Here is a 17823-nt window from a genome sequence, read left to right as displayed (position 1 = left end):
GAGTTGGTGTCTTGGACTCTGATCCTCTACAGTGAGAGTGGGCAGAAGGATGCAGCTTCTAGTTCCTGGCCCTTCCCCAGTTGGCTAGGGTGGTGCCCCTTTTCCCCAGTGCCAGGGGCAAGCAAGGCCTGGCCTCTGCAGTCTCCATGGCCTCCTTGCCCAACCCCGGGGCCTCTTTTGGGAAGTTGACCTAGGTGTCCTTGAGCTGGCAGTTGACACCATCTGGCTCCAGTGCACTGGCCTGGGAGAGACAGTGTGGTACAGTGGTTAAGAGCAGCCTCCAGAATAAACCCAACCCCATTTCCTTCCCACTTTCCTTCAGTCCCACTTTCCTCATTAATAAATCTGAATGCCTGCCTTCAGGGCTTATCATGATGTTTAATGAGAAAATGGACATCAGGTGCCTAGTCATGGGGGCTGGCCGCTGTAGCCCTGAAGACGAGCCTGATGAAAGATGAAGAGGCTGTGCTGTGGGACAGAGTCTGACCCGGTCCCAGAGGCTCCCAGGGGCAGGAGTGGCCCCGAGACCTGCTCTGAGAATAGAAGCACTGTCACGGGACCCCTGCCAAGGAGAGAGTGTGACCAGGACAATGACTGTTGGGATGAGGTGTCTAGAGCCCTCTATGTCATCCCTAGGATTTCTTCCTCTTTAGCTCAGAGCTTACAGGGTTGTCTGCAGATCCCATGAGGATAGGTGGAGGAGGACCCCTAAGCCGACAGCCGGGTGGGGAAGGAGGGCCTGAGTGCTAAGTGCCTGGGCAGGTAGCCAGCTGCAGATCTGACCCCAGGAGAATGGGGCGAACTGCCACATAGCTGACACTTGACAGGGGGACTGTCGTGAGTGTGTGTGTGTTTTGGGAGGCGGGGTATGTGTGATTAAGTTGAGGTCGGGACAGAAGAAGGGAAGTGGAATTTGTAGTTTTTTTTTTTTTTTTTTTTTGAGACGGAGTCTCGCTCTGTTGCCCAGGCTGGAGTGCAGTGGCCGGATCTCAGCTCACTGCAAGCTCCGCCTCCCGGGTTCACGCCATTCTCCTGCCTCAGTCTCCCGGAATTTGTAGTTTTAAGAGATATTATGTGGCCATCTTAAGATTGCAGCAGCTGGCCAGGCGGCGGTGGCTCACGCCTGTAATCCCAGCACTTTGGGAGGCTGAGGCGGGTGGATCACTTGAGGTCCGGAGTTCAAGACCTGCCTGGTCAACATGGTGAAACCTTGTCTCTACTAAAATACAAATATTAGCCGGGTGTGGTGACGTGTGTCTGTAGCCTCAGCTACTTGAGGGGATGAGGCAGGAGGATTGCTTCGCGCCACTGCATTCCAGCCTGAGTGACAAAGTGAGACCCTGTCTAAACAAACAAAAATTACAGCAGAGCCTATATCTGGGGATTATAGGCCATGATCTTCCAGATTATGCATGCGGATGTTTTAAATATGTATGCCGTACATTTTATGTGTTTATTCATGCATACTGTATGTTTTTAATCATATGGAATCAATACTAGTTATTCAAAGTTTGTAAAATATAGATTTGCCAAACTAAAAAAAAAAAAGAAGAAGAATTTGGGCTGGGCATGGTGACTCATGCCTGTAATCCCAGCACTTTGAGAGATCCAAGGCAGGCAGATCACCTGAGGTCAGGAGTTCGAGACCAGCCCACCCAACATGGTGAAACCCCCGTCTGTACTAAAAATACGAAATTAGCTGGGCGTGGTGGCACGTGCCTGTAATCCCAGGGTGCTTGGGAGGCCGAGGCAGGAGAATCACTTGTGCCTGGGAGGCAGAGGTTGCAGTGAGCTGAGATCGTGCCATTGTAGTTTAGCCTGTGCAACAAGAGCAAAACTTAATCTCAAAAAAAAAACCCAAAAAAACAAAAAAACAAAAATCCGACCGGGCACTGTGGCTGTCGCCTGTAATCCTAGAACTTTGGGAGGCCAAGGCAAGAGGATCACTTGAGACCAACCTGGGCAATATAGGGAAACCCCGTGTCTACAAAAAAACCACACAAAAAACTACCCAGGCATGGTGGCACATGGCCTCTAGTCCCAGCTGCTTGAGAGGCTGAGGTGGGAGGATCGCTTGAGTCTAAGAGGCTGAGGCTGCAGTGAGCCTATGATGGCATTGGACTCCAGTCTGGGTGACAGAGCCAGACCCTGTCTCCAAAAAAGAAAGAAAGAAAAAAACGCCATCTTCCACCTACCCTAGAGCCACATCACCCAGTGCTTCCTAACCTGTTTCAGATTTTAAATCCCTTTGAAAACCTGCCAAAAAGCGTGGACTCTCTCCAGAAAAAGGCTCTTTCATCCACAGACTCTGTTGGTGTGCGGGGAAGGACTGTTTAGGTCCAACCTCTAGCTTCTCTGTCGTATGAGATTCTGACTCTGAAACCAACCTCAAAGGGGCAAATCATTCTGACCCCGTGACTCCTCTGTAAGAGACACTTGCCCCGCAACCTATTCAAAGTCTGTCTTGAACCTGTTTCTATTTGACCACCTCTTAAAGAAGATATTGTACAAGTTTGCCCCTGCCATTTAAATCCTTTGTCCCAAATTTACTGCCCCTTTTGGAGCTTTCAGCAAGGATCGACTTTCCTGCGTCATTGGGTGACTCTCACTGTAGCATCCGCTCATTTCCGGAAGAGGACCATCCTTTGAGGCATGTGTAAGGCCCCTTTTGTGGAAAGAGCCGTGGCTTAGGCATCTGGGAAAGCATGCCTGCGAGAACTGGGTGTGAATCTTCTTTCCAGGTGGTCAGGGGAAACTTTTTTATTTTTTTGAGATGGAGTCTCGCTCTGTCACCCAGGCTGGAGTGCAGTGGCACCCAGTGCATGCCTTTGGCCTCAGTTTCCTCATGAAGATGACTATCGTAACTATTTAGTGGGGTTGTTTTGAGGATTTTAGGAAATCTTCAGAGTTCTAGGGATCTCCTGCTGCAAAACAACCTACTCCAAGCTCAGCGGTGTAAAGCAACACTGTGATGCTCACGGTCCCAGGGACCGGGAATTCAGACAGAGCTCAGCAGGACGGCCTGACTCTGCTCCATGATATCTGGAATCAGCTGGGAAGACTCTCAAGGGGTTGGTAACAACTTGAACAGGTGGGGTCTGGAATCATATGGAAGTTTCTTCACTCATGTCTGGTACCTGGGTGGGATGACTCGAAGGTTGGGCTCAGGTGGGACTGTCAACTTGAGGGCCTCCACATGGTTTATGTTTCTGGCTTGCCTGGGCTGTGTCACTGCGTGGCAGCGTCAGGGTAGTCAGACTTCTTTTTTTTTTTTTTTTTGAGGCGGAGTCTGCTCTGTCGCCCGGACTGGAGTGCAGTGGCCAGATCTCAGCTCACTGCAAGCTCCGCCTCCCGGGTTCACGCCATTCTCCTGCCTCAGCCTCCCGAGTAGCTGGGACTACAGGCGCCCGCCACTTCGCCCGGCTAGTTTTTGTATTTTTAGTAGAGATGGGGTTTCACCGTGTTAGCCAGGATGGTCTCGATCTCCTGACCTCGTGATCCGCCCGTCTCGGCCTCCCAAAGTGCTGGGATTACAGGCTTGAGCCACCGCGCCCGGCCCCAGACTTCTAACTTAATGCTCAGAGTTCCAAGAGCCAGCATTCTACACCAAGGAGGAAGTCGCATGGCTTCTTATGGCCCCACCTCTCAAGTCACTTAGCATCTCTGCTGCCATACTCTCTTGGCAGCGACAAGCCTACTCAGATTTTTTTTTTTTTTTTTTAGGCGGAGTCTCGCTCTGTCGCCTGGACTGGAGTGCAGTGGCCGGATCTCAGCTCACTGCAAGCTCCGCCTCCCAGGTTTACGCCATTCTCCTGCCTCAGCCTCCCGAGTAGCTGGGACTACAGGCGCCCGCCACCTCGCCCGGCTAGTTTTTGTATTTTTTAGTAGAGACGGGGTTTCACCGTGTTAGCCAGGATGGTCTCGATCTCCTGACCTCGTGATCCGCCCGTCTCGGCCTCCCAAAGTGCTGGGATTACAGGCTTGAGCCACCGCGCCCAGCCTAGCCCACTCAGATTTAAGAGGGGACACAGAGGCCATCTCTCAATGGGAGGATTCCCCGCAACCACGAGCTACACATGCTTTTTGGTTGATACTTGAAAGAGTGAGCAATGCAGGCTGGGCGCAGTGGCTCACGCCTGTAATCCCAGTACTTTGGGAGGCCAAGGAGGGTGGATCACTTGGGGTCAGAAGTTCGAGACCAGCCTGGCCAACATGATGAAACCCAGTCTGTACTGAAAATACAAAAATTAGCCAGGCATGGTGGCGGGCCCCTGTAATCCCAGCTACTTGGCAGGCTGAGAGAGGAGAATCGCTTGAAACCAAGAGGCTGAGGTTGCAGTGAGCTGAGATGGTGCCACTGAACTCCAGCCTGGGCGACAGAGACTCCGTCTCAAAAAAAAAAAGAAAGAGCAATGCAGCCAGGTGTGATGGCTCACGTCTGTAATCCCAACACTTTGTGAGGCCGAGGCAGGCAGATCCCTTGAGCCTAGGAGTTTGAGACCAGCCTGGACAACACAGCAAGACCTCATCGCTACAAAAATTAAAAATTAGTTGGGCATGGTGGCACACACTCAGCTACTTGGGAGGCTGAGGTGGGAGGATCACCCAAGTCGGTGGAGTTGAGTACCTGTGACTGCGTCTCTGCACTCCAGCCTGGGCCACAGTGTGAGACGCTGTCTCAAAAAAAAAGAAAAGAAAAAAAAGGAAAAGAAAAAAGAATGAGCGATGCAAACCTGCAAACCTAAGCTTTTTTTTTTTTTTCTTTCCCTTCTCTGCTTATATCCTCAACCCCTCAACTCCTGCCCCAGGTCACAAACTCAGGAAGCCCCTCAATTAAGACAGACTTTTAGTCTAAGGTTGGAGAATTGAGGAAGGAAAGAAGGAAGTGCCAGATGCTAATTAACTTTGCTTTTTAACTACAGATGAGCCACTTTTTGAGTTACCCGGGGGTGAGAATCTCAAAGATAAATGAAAATATGTAAGGATGGCAGGAGAGCAGGGGTCTCTTGTAATTAGGTCCCTCATTCTTGTGCTTTGAGAATAAAAATATCGAGGGTTGGAATATGTGAGAAAATATGGAAACTCTCCTTTGAGGATTGTTTTTTGGAGCCCTCCTGTTTATTCTAATTGAATGAAAAACAAACATGTAACTGTTTTTTTTGTTGTTGTTTTTTTTTTGGTGTTGTCTTTAGTTGTTTTTTTTTTTTTTGGTTATACTTAATTTTGTTTGTTTGTTTTTCTGAGATGGAGTCTCTCTCAGTTGCCCAGGCTGGAGTGCAGTGGCTTGATCTGGGCTCACTGAAACCTCCGCCTCCCAGGTTCAAGCGATTCTCGTGCCTCAGCCTTCTGAGTAGCCTGGATCACAGGCATGCACCACCACACCTGGCTAATTCTCGTATTTTTAGTAGAGATGGTATTTCACCATGTTGGCCAGGCCAGTCTCGAACTCCTGACTTCAGGTGATCCACCCTCCTCAGCCTCCCAAACTGCCGGGATTACAGGTGTGAGCCACTGCGCCCAGCGGTTATACTTAAAATTTTTTTAAAGAGATGAGTATCTCACTATGTTGTCCAGGCTGGAGTGCAGTGACTATTCACAGGTGCTGTCAATAGCACGCTGCAGCCTCAGACTCAAGCAATCCTCCTGCCTCAGCCTGTGAGTAGCTGCAGCTACATGCGCCCTCAGTGGTGCCTGGCTTTGCATCTTATTTTTTTCTGACTTTAGCCTTCCTGGTCTTGTCCCCATTCAGCAGTGGTGTCTTATCTGACCACATCTAGAAATGCTGAATGCCAATTTGAGTTAGAAAGAGAATAGCAGAGGCCGGGCGCGCTGGTGGCTCATGCCTGTAATCCCAGCACTTTGAGAGGCCGAGGCAGGCGGATCACGAGGTCAGGAGATCGAGACCATCCTGGCTAACACCGTGAAACCCCGTCTCTACTAAAAATACAAAAGCAAAATTAGCCGGGCGTGCTGGCGGGTGCCTGTAGTCCCAGCTACTTGGAAGGCTGAGGCAGGAGAATGGCATGAACCTGGGAGGTGGAGCTTGCAGTGAGCAAAGATCGCGCCACTGCACTCCAGCCTGAGCAACAGAGCAAGACTCTGTCTCAAAAAAAAAAAAAAAGAATAGCAGAATTCCAGCAAGGTTGGAGGTTGGGATATTGGTGAGCGTTCGGGAGAAGTTGAGATTTCATCACAGCAAAAGTGTGATGAAATCACACATCACAAAGTGTCAGGTCTTCTAGGGCTCCTTGAAGGGAACAAGGGCTCCAGTGAGTGGGAGCAGAGGCTCATTTGGTTCCCTGCCTTCCGTTTGGGGATTTAACAAGAGAATTGGCCCTTTTAGTAGCAAGTAGAAGGGCAGGAATCTAATTTCTCTATTCTGATTTTTTTTTTTTTTTTTTTTTTTTTTTTTGAGACGGAGTCTGGCTCTGTCTCCCAGGCTGGAGTGCAGTGGCCGGATCTCAGCTCACTGCAAGCTCCGCCTCCCGGGTTTACGCCATTCTCCTGCCTCAGCCTCCGGAGTAGCTGGGACTACAGGCGCCTGCCACTTCGCCCGGCTAGTTTTTTTTTTTGTATCTTTTAGTAGAGACGGGGTTTCACCGTGTTAGCCAGGATGGTCTCGATCTCCTGACCTTGTGATCCGCCCGTCTCGGCCTCCAAAGTGCTGGGATTACAGGCTTGAGCCACCGCGCCCGGCCTTTTTTTTTTTTTTTTTTTTTTTTTTTTTTTTTTAAGACAAGGTCTTGGCCGGGCGCGGTGGCTCAAGCCTGTAATCCCAGCACTTTGGGAGGCCGAGACGGGCGGATCACGAGGTCAGGAGATCAAGACCATCCTGCCTAACACGGTGAAACCCCGTCTCTACTAAAAGATACAAAAAAACTAGCCGGGCGAGGTGGCGGACGCCTGTAGTCCCAGCTACTAGGGAGGCTGAGGCAGAAGAATGGCGTAAACCCAGGAGGCGGAGCTTGCAGTGAGCTGAGATCCGGCCACTGCACTCCAGTCTGGGCGACAGAGCGAGACTCCGCCTCAAAAAAAAAAAAAAAAAAAAAAAGACAAGGTCTTGCTCTGTCACCAGGCTGGAGTGCAGTGGCTCCAACATAGCTCACTGCAGACTCCTGGGCCAAGCAATCCTTCTCCCTCAGCCTCCTAACTAGCTAGGACTACAGGCAAATGCCACCATGCCAGGCTAATTTTTTTTTTTTTTTTTTTAAGTAGAGACGAGGGTTCGCTGTTTTACCCAGGTTATTCTTAAACTCCTGGCTTTAAATGATCCTCCCACCTCGGCCTCCCAAAGTGCTGAGACTACAGGAGTGAGCCACCATGCCCACCTTAATTTACTCTGATTTTTCTTTTCTTTTTAAAATAGAGACGGGGTCTCACTATGTGGCCTAGGCTGGTGTTGAACTCCTGAGCTCAAGTGATCCTCCTGCCCTGGTCTCCCAAAGTGCTGGGACTATAGGCGTAAACCACTGTTCCAGGTCTATTCTAATATTTAACAGTGGTCAAATTCATTTATTTTATTTTATTTTATTTTATTTTTTTTTGAGATGGAGTCTCGCTGTCACCCAGGCTGGAGTGCAGTGGCCGGATCTCAGCTCACTGCAAGCTCCGCCTCCCAGGTTCACGCCATTCTCCTGCCTCAGCCTCCCGAGTAGCTGGGACTACAGGCGCCGGCCACCACGCCCGGCTAGTTTTTTTTTTTTTTAGTAGAGACGAGGTTTCACCATGTTAGCCAGGATGGTCTCGATCTCCTGACCTCGTGATCCACCCGTCTCGGCCTCCTAAAGTGCTGGGATTACAGGCTTGAGCCACCGTGCCCGGCCAAATTCATTTATTTATCCACTAAATTATTTACACTCTCAATTTCAGAAAGGATTTAAGGTACCTGAGCTGTGAACAAAGAATTAGAGACTGGTTTTTTCCTCCATCTCTGCCACTAACTAGTTGTGCGACCTGGGGCAAGTCACTTCGTCTCCTTGTGTCTGTTATCCATGTGTGAGAGCCAATACTTAATATGAGTGCCAGGCACTGTTCTAGAGATTTTCCATGCATCTGTATTCACTCTTTTAATTATTCTCCAAACAATTTATTATGGTCTCTATCTTTTTGGAATTTGTCAGGGCAGTTCCAGTTCATCATGGCAATACAGGAAAGTGACTTTTGGGGGCTTTTGCCATTTCAAAGTATCTTGGGTTTTTCTCTGGGCTTCAGAGACACCCGTGCCTGACATTCCCAATTTGAACCCCCAGCGAATCACTGGGTTCCATTGCTGATGGGGACCTTGTGTTTGAGCTTGACTGAAACTTGTGTTTCAGTCCATCCATGCTGGAGATCATGGGAAGTCTTCACGCCGGGGGACGATTGCAGGACGGGGCCGCTGGGGAGGAGGGCTCCCACACGTGGGGAATGGGGGTGGAGGAACCTCTGAAGCGCGTTTGCCCTTTGGAAAATCTCTTTGGTGTCCTAGCCTCGGGATCATTGTACTTACCAGGTTTGGGGCTCAGCACCCAGAACTCCTCCCAGCCTCCGTCTGCCCGTCCAAGGTCCGGCGTGACTTCCGGTGGCTGATGGCTCATCTTGGGGAAATCCCCCGCCCTGGGGGGTCCGGGGTGGCCTGCAGGGGGCCTGACTCACCCGCCGATTGGGTCAGGGGTTCCTAGCTGCCCTCGGATGTCTGCTGCACCGCTCCCCTCCCGCAGGCGGAGGACGGGAGGAGGGAGGGAGAGGTGGGAGAGCGTGGGGGGCGGGGCCGGGGGCGGTCTCCAACCCCCCGCCCGGGCTCCGCCCTGTCCCGGGATCTGCGAAAGCGCAGCAAGGGTGCGGGTAGGTGAGTGCCCGCCTGGTGCAGGGTGTGAAGAGCGAGAGCGCGTGTATGAGCATGAGCGTCAGTGGTCTCTGTGTGTCCGTTTACATGATTGCGCCTGTGTCTGTGTGTAAGCATCTGCATGCAAGCTTGTCTTTTTGAGTGAATGTCTGTGTGTGACTTCTAGGGACGGCCAGGGAAGGGGGTGCCCCTCCCACTCTGGCCCCCCTCTCTCCTCTCTCCTCCTTGGGGTGCTCTGGGCATCCGGGACCCCTGGCAGGGCTGCCAGGTGCTGGGAGGACGCAGAGGCCGCCGAGGGCGGAGGGAAGCGTCAGGCCTGAGCTGCGCGCGCCCTGACTGGGGAGTTCCGGGTCCCCGCCGCCTAGTCCTTTCATTCCGGGCTTCTTCGAGATTCTCCGGGGGCTTCCGGCCGGCCGTGTTTTCTCCTTGCCGTCTTCGCAGGCACGAGGAAGACTCCTGGAGCTCATCTGCCTGGGATGGGCGGGCCCTGCCTTGACCTCACGTGCAGCAATTAGGACCACCAAGGAATGTTCTTCAAACCACTTTCTCCCACTCCGCGGGACATGCCAGGGTTGATTCTGGTGCTCGCACTCCGCTTCCTCCTCTGCTTCCCCCTGTGGCAAAGGTTTAAGTCTTGTGCTGTGGACCCAAAAGAATATTCTAAGGGGAAATGGGCCCTTGCAGAGCAAGAAGGGTATAGGTTCAGTACCAAACCAAACTGGTGCCAGGGCTAGCTCGGCCCAAGAGGCTGTGCAGACTGTGTCTGTGTGAGTGCATAAGGGTAAGAGTCCCTGCCCGCCGAGCTTCGGCTTCCCCAGTCACAACCAAGGGAGAACAACATCTACCTTACAGTGTAGATGCCTGGATAAAAACTGGAGCGCCTGCTCGAGCAGTTTGGGAGGCTGACGCGGTAGGATGGCTTGAGCCCAGGAGTTCGAGACCAGCGTAGGCAACATAGTTAGAGCCCCCCCCCACCTCTACAAAAAAATTTTAAAAATTAGCTGGGTGAAGTGATGCGCACTTGTGACTCCAGCTACACGGGAGGCTGAGGTGGGAGGATCGATTGAGCCAGAGAGGTAGAGACTGCAGTGAGCTATGATCGCACCACTGCACCACAGCCAGGGCAACAGAGCAAGACCCTGTCTCAAAAACAAAAACACTAGAGCGCCCGGAGTTTTTTTTTAAGTGCGGGGCAAGGATTGTCTCGGCGTTGTTACTGCACGCACAGCGCCCGTTGTAATGGGTAGATGCATTAGTGAAAGTCCTGGGTACACTCATTTATTTTCTAAATCTCATATATAAGGGAACGCCCGATGGAAAGCCCATCAGCTGGGGAACAGCCATCAGGTTGGATTTGAGCCCAGAGCCCGGGCTGGCCAATTACTCGGGTGAGCCTGGCTCCGGTTCTGTGACCTGGGTCCAGTACCCCGCCCTTTCTGCGGATGCCTTGCAAAGCGGGGAGCGGAAAGCAGTTTGGTGGACGACCAGCCCTCCCTTGTTTTGCAGGTGGCGCTTTCTATTTATTGGTTGTAAGGCGAGACCTAGGCCAGAGCCAGCGTGCGCGCGCCGTCGGGGTCCCGCGGTTGCTCTGGGGATCAGGGCGCGAACCCCAAGGGCCCCGCCTGGCAGCGTCGTGGGCCTGCGGGCGAGAACAGCGGGGGTCGGGGAGGATTTGCAGCGTCCACTCCGCTCTCCGCCGCCCGTGTGCGCTCCGGTGCTTCTCCCGGCTGGGGGTGTGAGAATTTGCCGACGGTGCCCGCGCCGCGGCCGGCCCCGGCCCCGCCCCAGCCCCGGGGATGCCCCGCCCCCAGCCGGCGTCCCGCCCCGCCTGCCCGTAGTCCCGGCCCCGCCCCGGGCCGCGCCCCTCCGCCGAGCCCCGCTCGCCTGCACCTCGCGCGGCGGGCCTGCCCTCCGGCCCCCGCCGGCCCTGCGCCGCTGCCCGGAGGCTGGCGTCCTCCCGTCACTCCGGGACCCGCCTGCTGTGTCCCCTGGGCAACTGTCTCCAGGGAGATCGGGCCCCGCCCCCGGCACCGACACCCGGTACGGAGCCCACCTGTGCGGGCGTCTGCGGGGTCCCCGTGCCCCGCCCCTAGCCCCGCCGGGCGTCCCACCCCGCCCAGCCCCGGGCTTTGTCCGCCTGGGGCGGGGTGGGCAGGGTCGGTGGAGGCGATCGGGGGTCCGGGGTCGTGGGGGCTGGGGGGGCCGAGGCAGGGGGTTGCGCTCGCCGTGGGATTCTCAGCTGTGGGCCGCGCGACGCTCTCCTCTCCTAATCTGGTTGCTTCCTTTTGTGCCCCCCGGGGGTCGGGAATCCCAGGTTTCTCGGCTGCTGCCCTTGATGGGATCCGTGGGGCCTCCAGCGGGCTTCGTACGAGGACGCGCCTGTTCGGGGCAGGCTGTTTACTTGTCGGGGACCCAGCAGTGGCTGTGCGCATCCTCCCCTCCCCCTGCCCCCGATTCGGGACCAAGCCTCCTGCGCTCTGTCCCTCCTGAGCTGTGCCCTTGAACCCGGGGGGGGGGGGTGCTAGAGGGTGGCAGACCCGGATCCTGAGGTCCTGCGGCTTCCTCCCCGGGGGAGCGCTTTCTCCCTGGCCGCTCTCTTGTGGATTTTGTCCTGGCTCCTTATTTCCTGACCCGAATTCCTGAGGACGAATTCTCTCCTTCTTTTCCTTCTCGGCTCCCTCTGCTTTGTCTTTCCTGTTTTGAAAGGGCTTTCCTTATGATCATGTCTCATTTTCCTGTGCCAGAGCTGCTATAATTTGTCGTGGTAATGGGTATTAGCCAGTCTCTTAATTGGTCAGCAATGGAAGGGATTTCTTCCTTAGCCTTTGGTGCTGACCTCCTGTTTGGTGGCAGTGCCTTGCGAAGTGCTTGCCACTCTCTCCTGGATGTTGAGGGAAGGGAGCATCTTTACAGGGATGGAGGCCGCAGGGAGGACTCCAGCTTGGTCCTTTGGAAATGTGTTCCTGCAACTGCCTTTTCCAGCGGGTTCCTAGGGCTCTGCCGTTTGACTCTTGGAGAAGCCGGTGGTTTTGGTTTTGTGCTAAATCTAAGCCCACCTAGTGGGCTCTGGGCTGAAGTCTCCCAGCTGTGGAGGTAGCTATGCCCAGGGCCTGGGGTTGGGAGAAGGGGTTGGGTCTTTAGACTGGGCTGGTGCTCTAGTGCCTTTTTTTCCCTCTTTGGGGTTCTATTATTTCCTGGAGCGGCTGAGGTGGGGGAAGAAGCACCACAGATGCAAGGAGTGGGCGGCCTCTCCCCTCACACTCTTCCTTTTTATCTCCAGCCCAATAGGGGATGGGTTTTCCTTTAGACCTGGGCCTTGAAAACAGATCCACATGGGGAATAAAGACTTCAAGTTCACCAACCTGCTTTTTGCACCCATCGAATGGAACTCGAACCCAGGCTTGGCTCAGATCAATTACTTTGCTTTCAAAAACCAAACAAAACCAACAAACAGCTCTAAAAACGATCTGAGTCATCTGAGTGCACATTCCTGCTCCAGGCACTGGAAATGCTCCTGTGGTTGGTTTCAGTACCACCAAAGGGAGCTGGGGGTGGCATTGACGCAGATGGCAAGAAAGGCCGATCAAGTGGAATGTGATTGGTTTGCAAAAAGGAGAGACGGAGATGAGGCAGTTGATTTTGAGCTAACGTCCTATAAGAGAATGCACAGGTTTCTGAAATTCTCTCTTGTTAAAATAGTTTTCTTTCTTTCTTTCTTTTCTTTTTTTTCCAACAGATAAGGAGTCGGGCCAGGGCGGGATGACACGCATTGATTCTAAAGCATCTTTAATCTGCCAGGCGGAGGGGGCTTTGCTGGTGTTGCTTGGACTATTCCAGAGAGGTAGGTTGGGGGAATGGGCCAAGTGCGTGGGGGAAGGGAAAGGAGATGTTATTTTGTAGATAGGTTAAGCATGTGAACAAAACCCCTCCTCCCCGACTCTCCAGCCAAAGGAAGACTTCTCCATAGGACTAGCATGCCCAAAGGAAGAGAGTGACCCAGATTGGTGCTAGGAGCGAATGAACGGGGAAGTGAACTAGACCTCAGCCATTCCCAGGAGAGAGATACTGCCGCCTGGGAAAAGAAGGAATGGCTTTGCTTTGAGGAGTCCTGGAGCCCGTTATTAAGCTGCAGCATTTGGTATTTGACTCACTCTGGCCATGGTAACGTTGGGCTGGCCAGACTGGGGAGAGAAATATTAAAAGTTTTCTGGAGGAAGTGGATTGGATGTTTATAATTCTGTATTGCTTCTCAAGGAGTCCCTAGGTGGGACCATTCTGTAGCTCCAGAGAGCTGGCAGTCACTGTCTCAGTAAGAGGATGCTCTTTGGAGTTGTAGGACATTAGCTTAGAAGATGAATGCAGTCCTTTCATGGTGCAAATGGGGACACTGAGGCCAGACACCGACACTGGCCGGACGTTGGGTACATACACCCATTTGGGAGCCTGGGATAGCTGGGTCTGGCTTGTGAGCTCCATGACTGCGATACCTCCCGGTCCCCTTGCAAGCTCTTTCGGTGCATAATGTATTCTGTGTGTACCCAGAATTCCACTGGAGCCAATACTGTCATTTCAGGATGGAAAGGGGTTAGAGTGTGGTGTCGTCCTTAAAGGCTTTTTCCTGAACCTCAGCCTCATTTTCTCTAGATCTTTGTTGGTACTTTCCAAACTTGTTTGATGATTGTGGATCTCTTTTTAAAAATCAAAATATAGGCCGGGTACGGTGGTTCACACCTGTAATCCCAGCACTTTGGGAGGCCAAGATGGGCGAATCACAAGGTCAGGAGTTCGAGACCAGCCCGGCCAACATAGTGAAGCCCCGTTTCTACTAAAAATACAAAAAATTAGCTAGGTGTAGTGTTAGGCGCTTGTAATCCCAGCTACTCGGGTTGCTGAGGCAGGAGAATCACTTGTACCCAGGAGGCGGAGGTTGCAGTGAGCTGAGACTGTACCACTGCACTCCAGCCCAGGCGACAGAATGAGACTCCATCTCAAAAAAAAATAAAATAAAATAAAAATATAAACCAGAATTTTAACCGATAAACCAGATCAAAACAGAGAGCCACTATAAGAGAAACTAGCCCAGAACTCCTTCTGCTCAGCACCCTGTCCCACTCCCACCTACCTCTGAAGGCCTGCGGTGCTTCTTTGGAACCCCAGCGCTCCTCTGCATATAAGCAGAAGCCATGGATCATGTAGACCCCTGTTGGAGGATTAGAATTTCTTCCACACATCTATTTATACTGACTTGATCTTTGTCTCAGAAAATGCCTTTTAATAATATTTTTAATCCTCATGCTTTTTTATTTATAAAAATATGAAATTAATGTCAAGTTTGGAAAATACCAAAAAATACAAGCATACTCGTCTATAGTCTTACCGCCACCCCACCCTGCACCAGAGAAAACCACTGTTTCCTTGTTGGAGTATCCTCCCCCAAACCCCTCAGAGAGAATTCTATCTGTATCTTTTATTTATTATTTATTTTTTATTTCATTTTTGTGAGATGGAGTCTTACTCTGTTGCCCAGGCTGGAGTGCAATGATGCAATCTCGGCTCACTGCCACCTACGCCTCCCGGGTTCAAGCAATTCTTCTGCCTCAGCCTCCCAAGTAGCTGGGACTACAGGTGTGTGCCACCGTGCCCAGCTAGTTTTTTTTTTTTTTTTTTTTTTCAGTAGAGACATGGTTTTGCCATGTTGGCCAGGCTGGTCTCGAACTCCTGACCTCAAGGGATCCACCTGCCTCAGCCTCCCAAAGCGCTGGGATTACAGGCGTCAGCCACTGTGCCCTGACCTGTGTCTGCACCTTGTAAAACTTTATTTTTATTTATTAGTAAGTATTATTATAGACTTTGACATAAACATAACAATTGAATGTATACGTATTTCTCTGCTCTGATTCAAAATCCCACTAAAATGAAAGTAAAGGAATAAGAAAAAAATGTAAATTTTTTTTTTTTTTTTTGAGACGGAGTCTCGCTGTGTCGCCCAGGCTGGAGTGCAGTGGCGCGATCTTGGCTCACTGCAAGCTCCGCCTCCTGGGTTTATGCCATTCTCCTGCCTCAGCCTCCCAAGTAGCTGGGACTACAGGCACCCGCCACCACGCCCGGCTAAATTTTTGTATTTTTAGTAGAGACAGGGTTTCACTGTGTTAGCCAGGATGGTCTCGATCGCCTGACCTCGTGATCCGCCCGCCTTGGCCTCCCAAAGTGCTGGGATTACAGGTGTGAGCCACCGCGCCCGGCCGAAAAAATGTAAATTAAAAAAAAAAAAAAAAACAGAAAAGTAAATGGTTGAGGAGGGTGGTATGAACAAAACCTTTTCAGGACAGGAAACCGATAGGCTAGTGGGAAGCTGAGTGGAGAATGTCGAACGTCTTGGGCTATGGGGGAAGCAGGTGGAAAAGGCAAAGGAATGGGAGCTTTGGGGATGGAGTTGCTTCGAAAGGTGGTATGTGCAGGGTGGGCGGGAAGCAGGAAGATTACTTGCTAGAGCATGGTAGGGTGATAGACCACCCACCCAGGCCACATAGCCAGATGGTTCCCTTCCCCACCCCAGCAGGTGGCAGGTTTCCGGCAGGCAGTGTTTCAGAGAGGTTGGCCCAGCCCAGGACAGGAGAGGAGTTTGTGTGTCGAGCAGTGAGACCATCTCCTGGGTGGCTTCCCGAATACCGCAGCTTCCATACAGCCTCTGGGCAGGCCCTTGGAGAACTTCTGTCTGAGCAAACTGATCTCACAAAAAAAAAATAAACTATCACATATTGACATTGAGGGGGACCTTGTTGAAAAGCCAGCTTGTTGCTAGGCACGGTGGCTCACACCTGTAATCCCAGTGCTTTGGGAGGCTGAGGGGGGAGGATCACTTGAGGCCGGAGTTTGAGACCAGCCTGGCCAACATGGCGAAACCCCATCTCTACTAAAAATACAAAAATTGGCCGGGCGCGGTGGCTCAAGCCTGTAATCCCAGCACTTTGGGAGGCCGAGACGGGCGGATCACGAGGTCAGGAGATCGAGACCATCCTGGTTAACATGATGAAACCCCGTCTCTACTAAAAAATACAAAAAATTAGCCGGGCGAGGTGGCGGGCGCCTGTAGTCCCAGCTACTCGGGAGGCTGAGGCAGGAGAATGGCGTGAACCCGGGAGGCGGAGCTTGCAGTGAGCTGAGACCGGCCACTGCACTCCAGCCTGGGCGACAGAGCAAGACTCCGTCTCAAAAAAAAAAAAAAAAACAAAAATTACCTGGGCGTGGTGGTGCACACCTGTAATCCCAGCAACTTGGGAGGCTGAGGCGGGAGAGTAGCTTGAACCTGGGAGGCGGAGGTTGCAGTGAGCCAAGATCGCGCCACTGCACTCCAGCGTGGGCGACAGAGTGAGACTCCGTCTCAAAGAATAAAGAAAGCCAGCTTATTGCTTTATCACTTCACACTGAAGCCTACTGAGCAACTAGCCCTACCTGTGTACAAGCAGGGTTAGTGCCTTTCCCTTAGATGTGAATGGGCAGCCAAGGGCCATCCCACATAGAATGAGATTTACAGGCTAGACGTGGTAGCTCAGGCCTGTAATCCCAGCACTTCGGGAGGCTGAGGCAGGAGGTTTGCTTAAGCCCAGGAGTTTGAGACCATCCTGGGCAACGTAGAGAAATCCTCTCTCTACATAAAATAAAAAACTAGCCAGGCATGGTGACACATGCTTGTAGTCCCAGCTACTTGGGAGGCTGAGGTGGGAGGATTGCTTGAGCCTGAGAGGTTGAGGCTGCAGTGAGCCGTGATCATATCACTGCACTCCAACCTGGGTGACAGAGTGAGACCCTGTCTCAAAAAAAAAAAAAAAAAAAGAGAGAGAGACAGAGAGAGACTTCTAGTGTGAAAGACAGAGACCCAAATGAACAGAAAAAGAAAAAACAAAATTGAGAAGTCACAAACATGGTTGTTTGGGAAAAAAAGGCACATTCATAAAATAATAAGCTCATAGGTATTAAGATAGCAGAAGTAAAAATAGCAGAAGTAAAAATTTCCACAGAAGAGTTGGAAGAGTGAAAAACCAATTTCCAGAAAGTAGAACACAAAGACTTAAGAGATGGAAAATAGGAAAGAAAATATAGAAAAAATTGACTTCAGTCCAGGAGACCCAACATGCACCACATAGGAACTCAAGAAAAAAAGGCAAGAGAAACGGAGGAAGGAAAAGTATATAGGAAACCATTCTAGAACTGAAGGCATTTCTACTTTTTTTTTTTTTTTTTTTGAGATGGAGTCTCGCTGTGTCTCCCAGGCTGGAGTGCAGTGGCCAGATCTCAGCTCACTGCAAGCTCCGCCTCCCGGGTTTACGCCATTCTCCTGCCTCAGCCTCCCGAGTAGCTGGGACTGCAGGCGCCCGCCACTATGCCCGGCTAATTTTTTGTATTTTTAGTAGAGACAGGGTTTCACCATGTTAGCCAGGATGGTCTCGATCTTCTGACCTTGTGATCCGCCCACATCAGCCGCCCAAAGTGCTGGGATTACAGGCGTGAGCCACCGCGCCCGGCCCAGCTTCGGACTTTTCAAAAGCAGCAGTAGAAACTACAAGACAGGCTGGGTGCGGTGGCTCACACCTGTAATCCAGCACTTTGTGAGACTGAGGTGGGTGGACCACTAGGTCAGGAGTTCGAGACCAGCCTGGCCAACATGGTGAAACCCCGTCCCTACTAAAAATACAAAAATTAGCTGGGCGTGGTGGCATGTGCCTGTAATCCCAGCTACTTGGGAGGCTGAGGCAGTAGAATCACTTGAACCCAGGAGGTGGAGGCTGCAGTGAGCCAAGAGTGTGCTACTGCACTCTCCAGCTTGGGTGACAAAGCGAGACTCAGTCCCAAAAAAAAAAAAAGAAAGAAACTACAAGAAAATGGGTCAGTGCTTTTAAATTTCTGAGAATTAATTAATTCTGAGGGAAATTGTCATTCAAATGAAAAGTACATTAAAGACTTCTTTTTTTTGAGATAAGGTCTTTCTTTGTTACCCAGAC

At 51.7% G+C, this 17823-nt stretch overlaps 1 protein-coding gene across 9 annotated transcripts in view; it reads left to right on the top strand.

The window, feature by feature from the left end:
- Positions 1-17823, top strand: part of PIK3CD (phosphatidylinositol-4,5-bisphosphate 3-kinase catalytic subunit delta) — a 99712-nt gene that overhangs the window by 47662 nt on the left and 34227 nt on the right. For 5 of the 9 annotated variants that reach the window (XM_033228460.1, XM_033228458.1, XM_033228450.1 and 2 more), the window contains one exon: positions 12561-12665. The exons of 2 other annotated variants lie outside the window; for them this stretch is intronic. The gene's annotated coding sequence lies outside the window, so the exon portion shown is untranslated. Of the gene's footprint in view, positions 1-10686; positions 10865-12560; positions 12666-17823 lie in introns of those variants that run through there. 2 more of the 9 variants (XM_033228457.1, XM_033228452.1) reach the window with 2 other exon arrangements.

The sequence above is a fragment of the Trachypithecus francoisi genome, unplaced genomic scaffold, assembly GCF_009764315.1.
Source record: "Trachypithecus francoisi isolate TF-2019V2 unplaced genomic scaffold, Tfra_2.0 Lachesis_group12, whole genome shotgun sequence".
In the NCBI taxonomy this organism is placed as follows: Eukaryota; Metazoa; Chordata; class Mammalia; order Primates; family Cercopithecidae; genus Trachypithecus; species Trachypithecus francoisi.
Note: the sequence above shows the minus strand (reverse complement) of the source record. Positions and strands in the feature narration are given on the sequence as shown.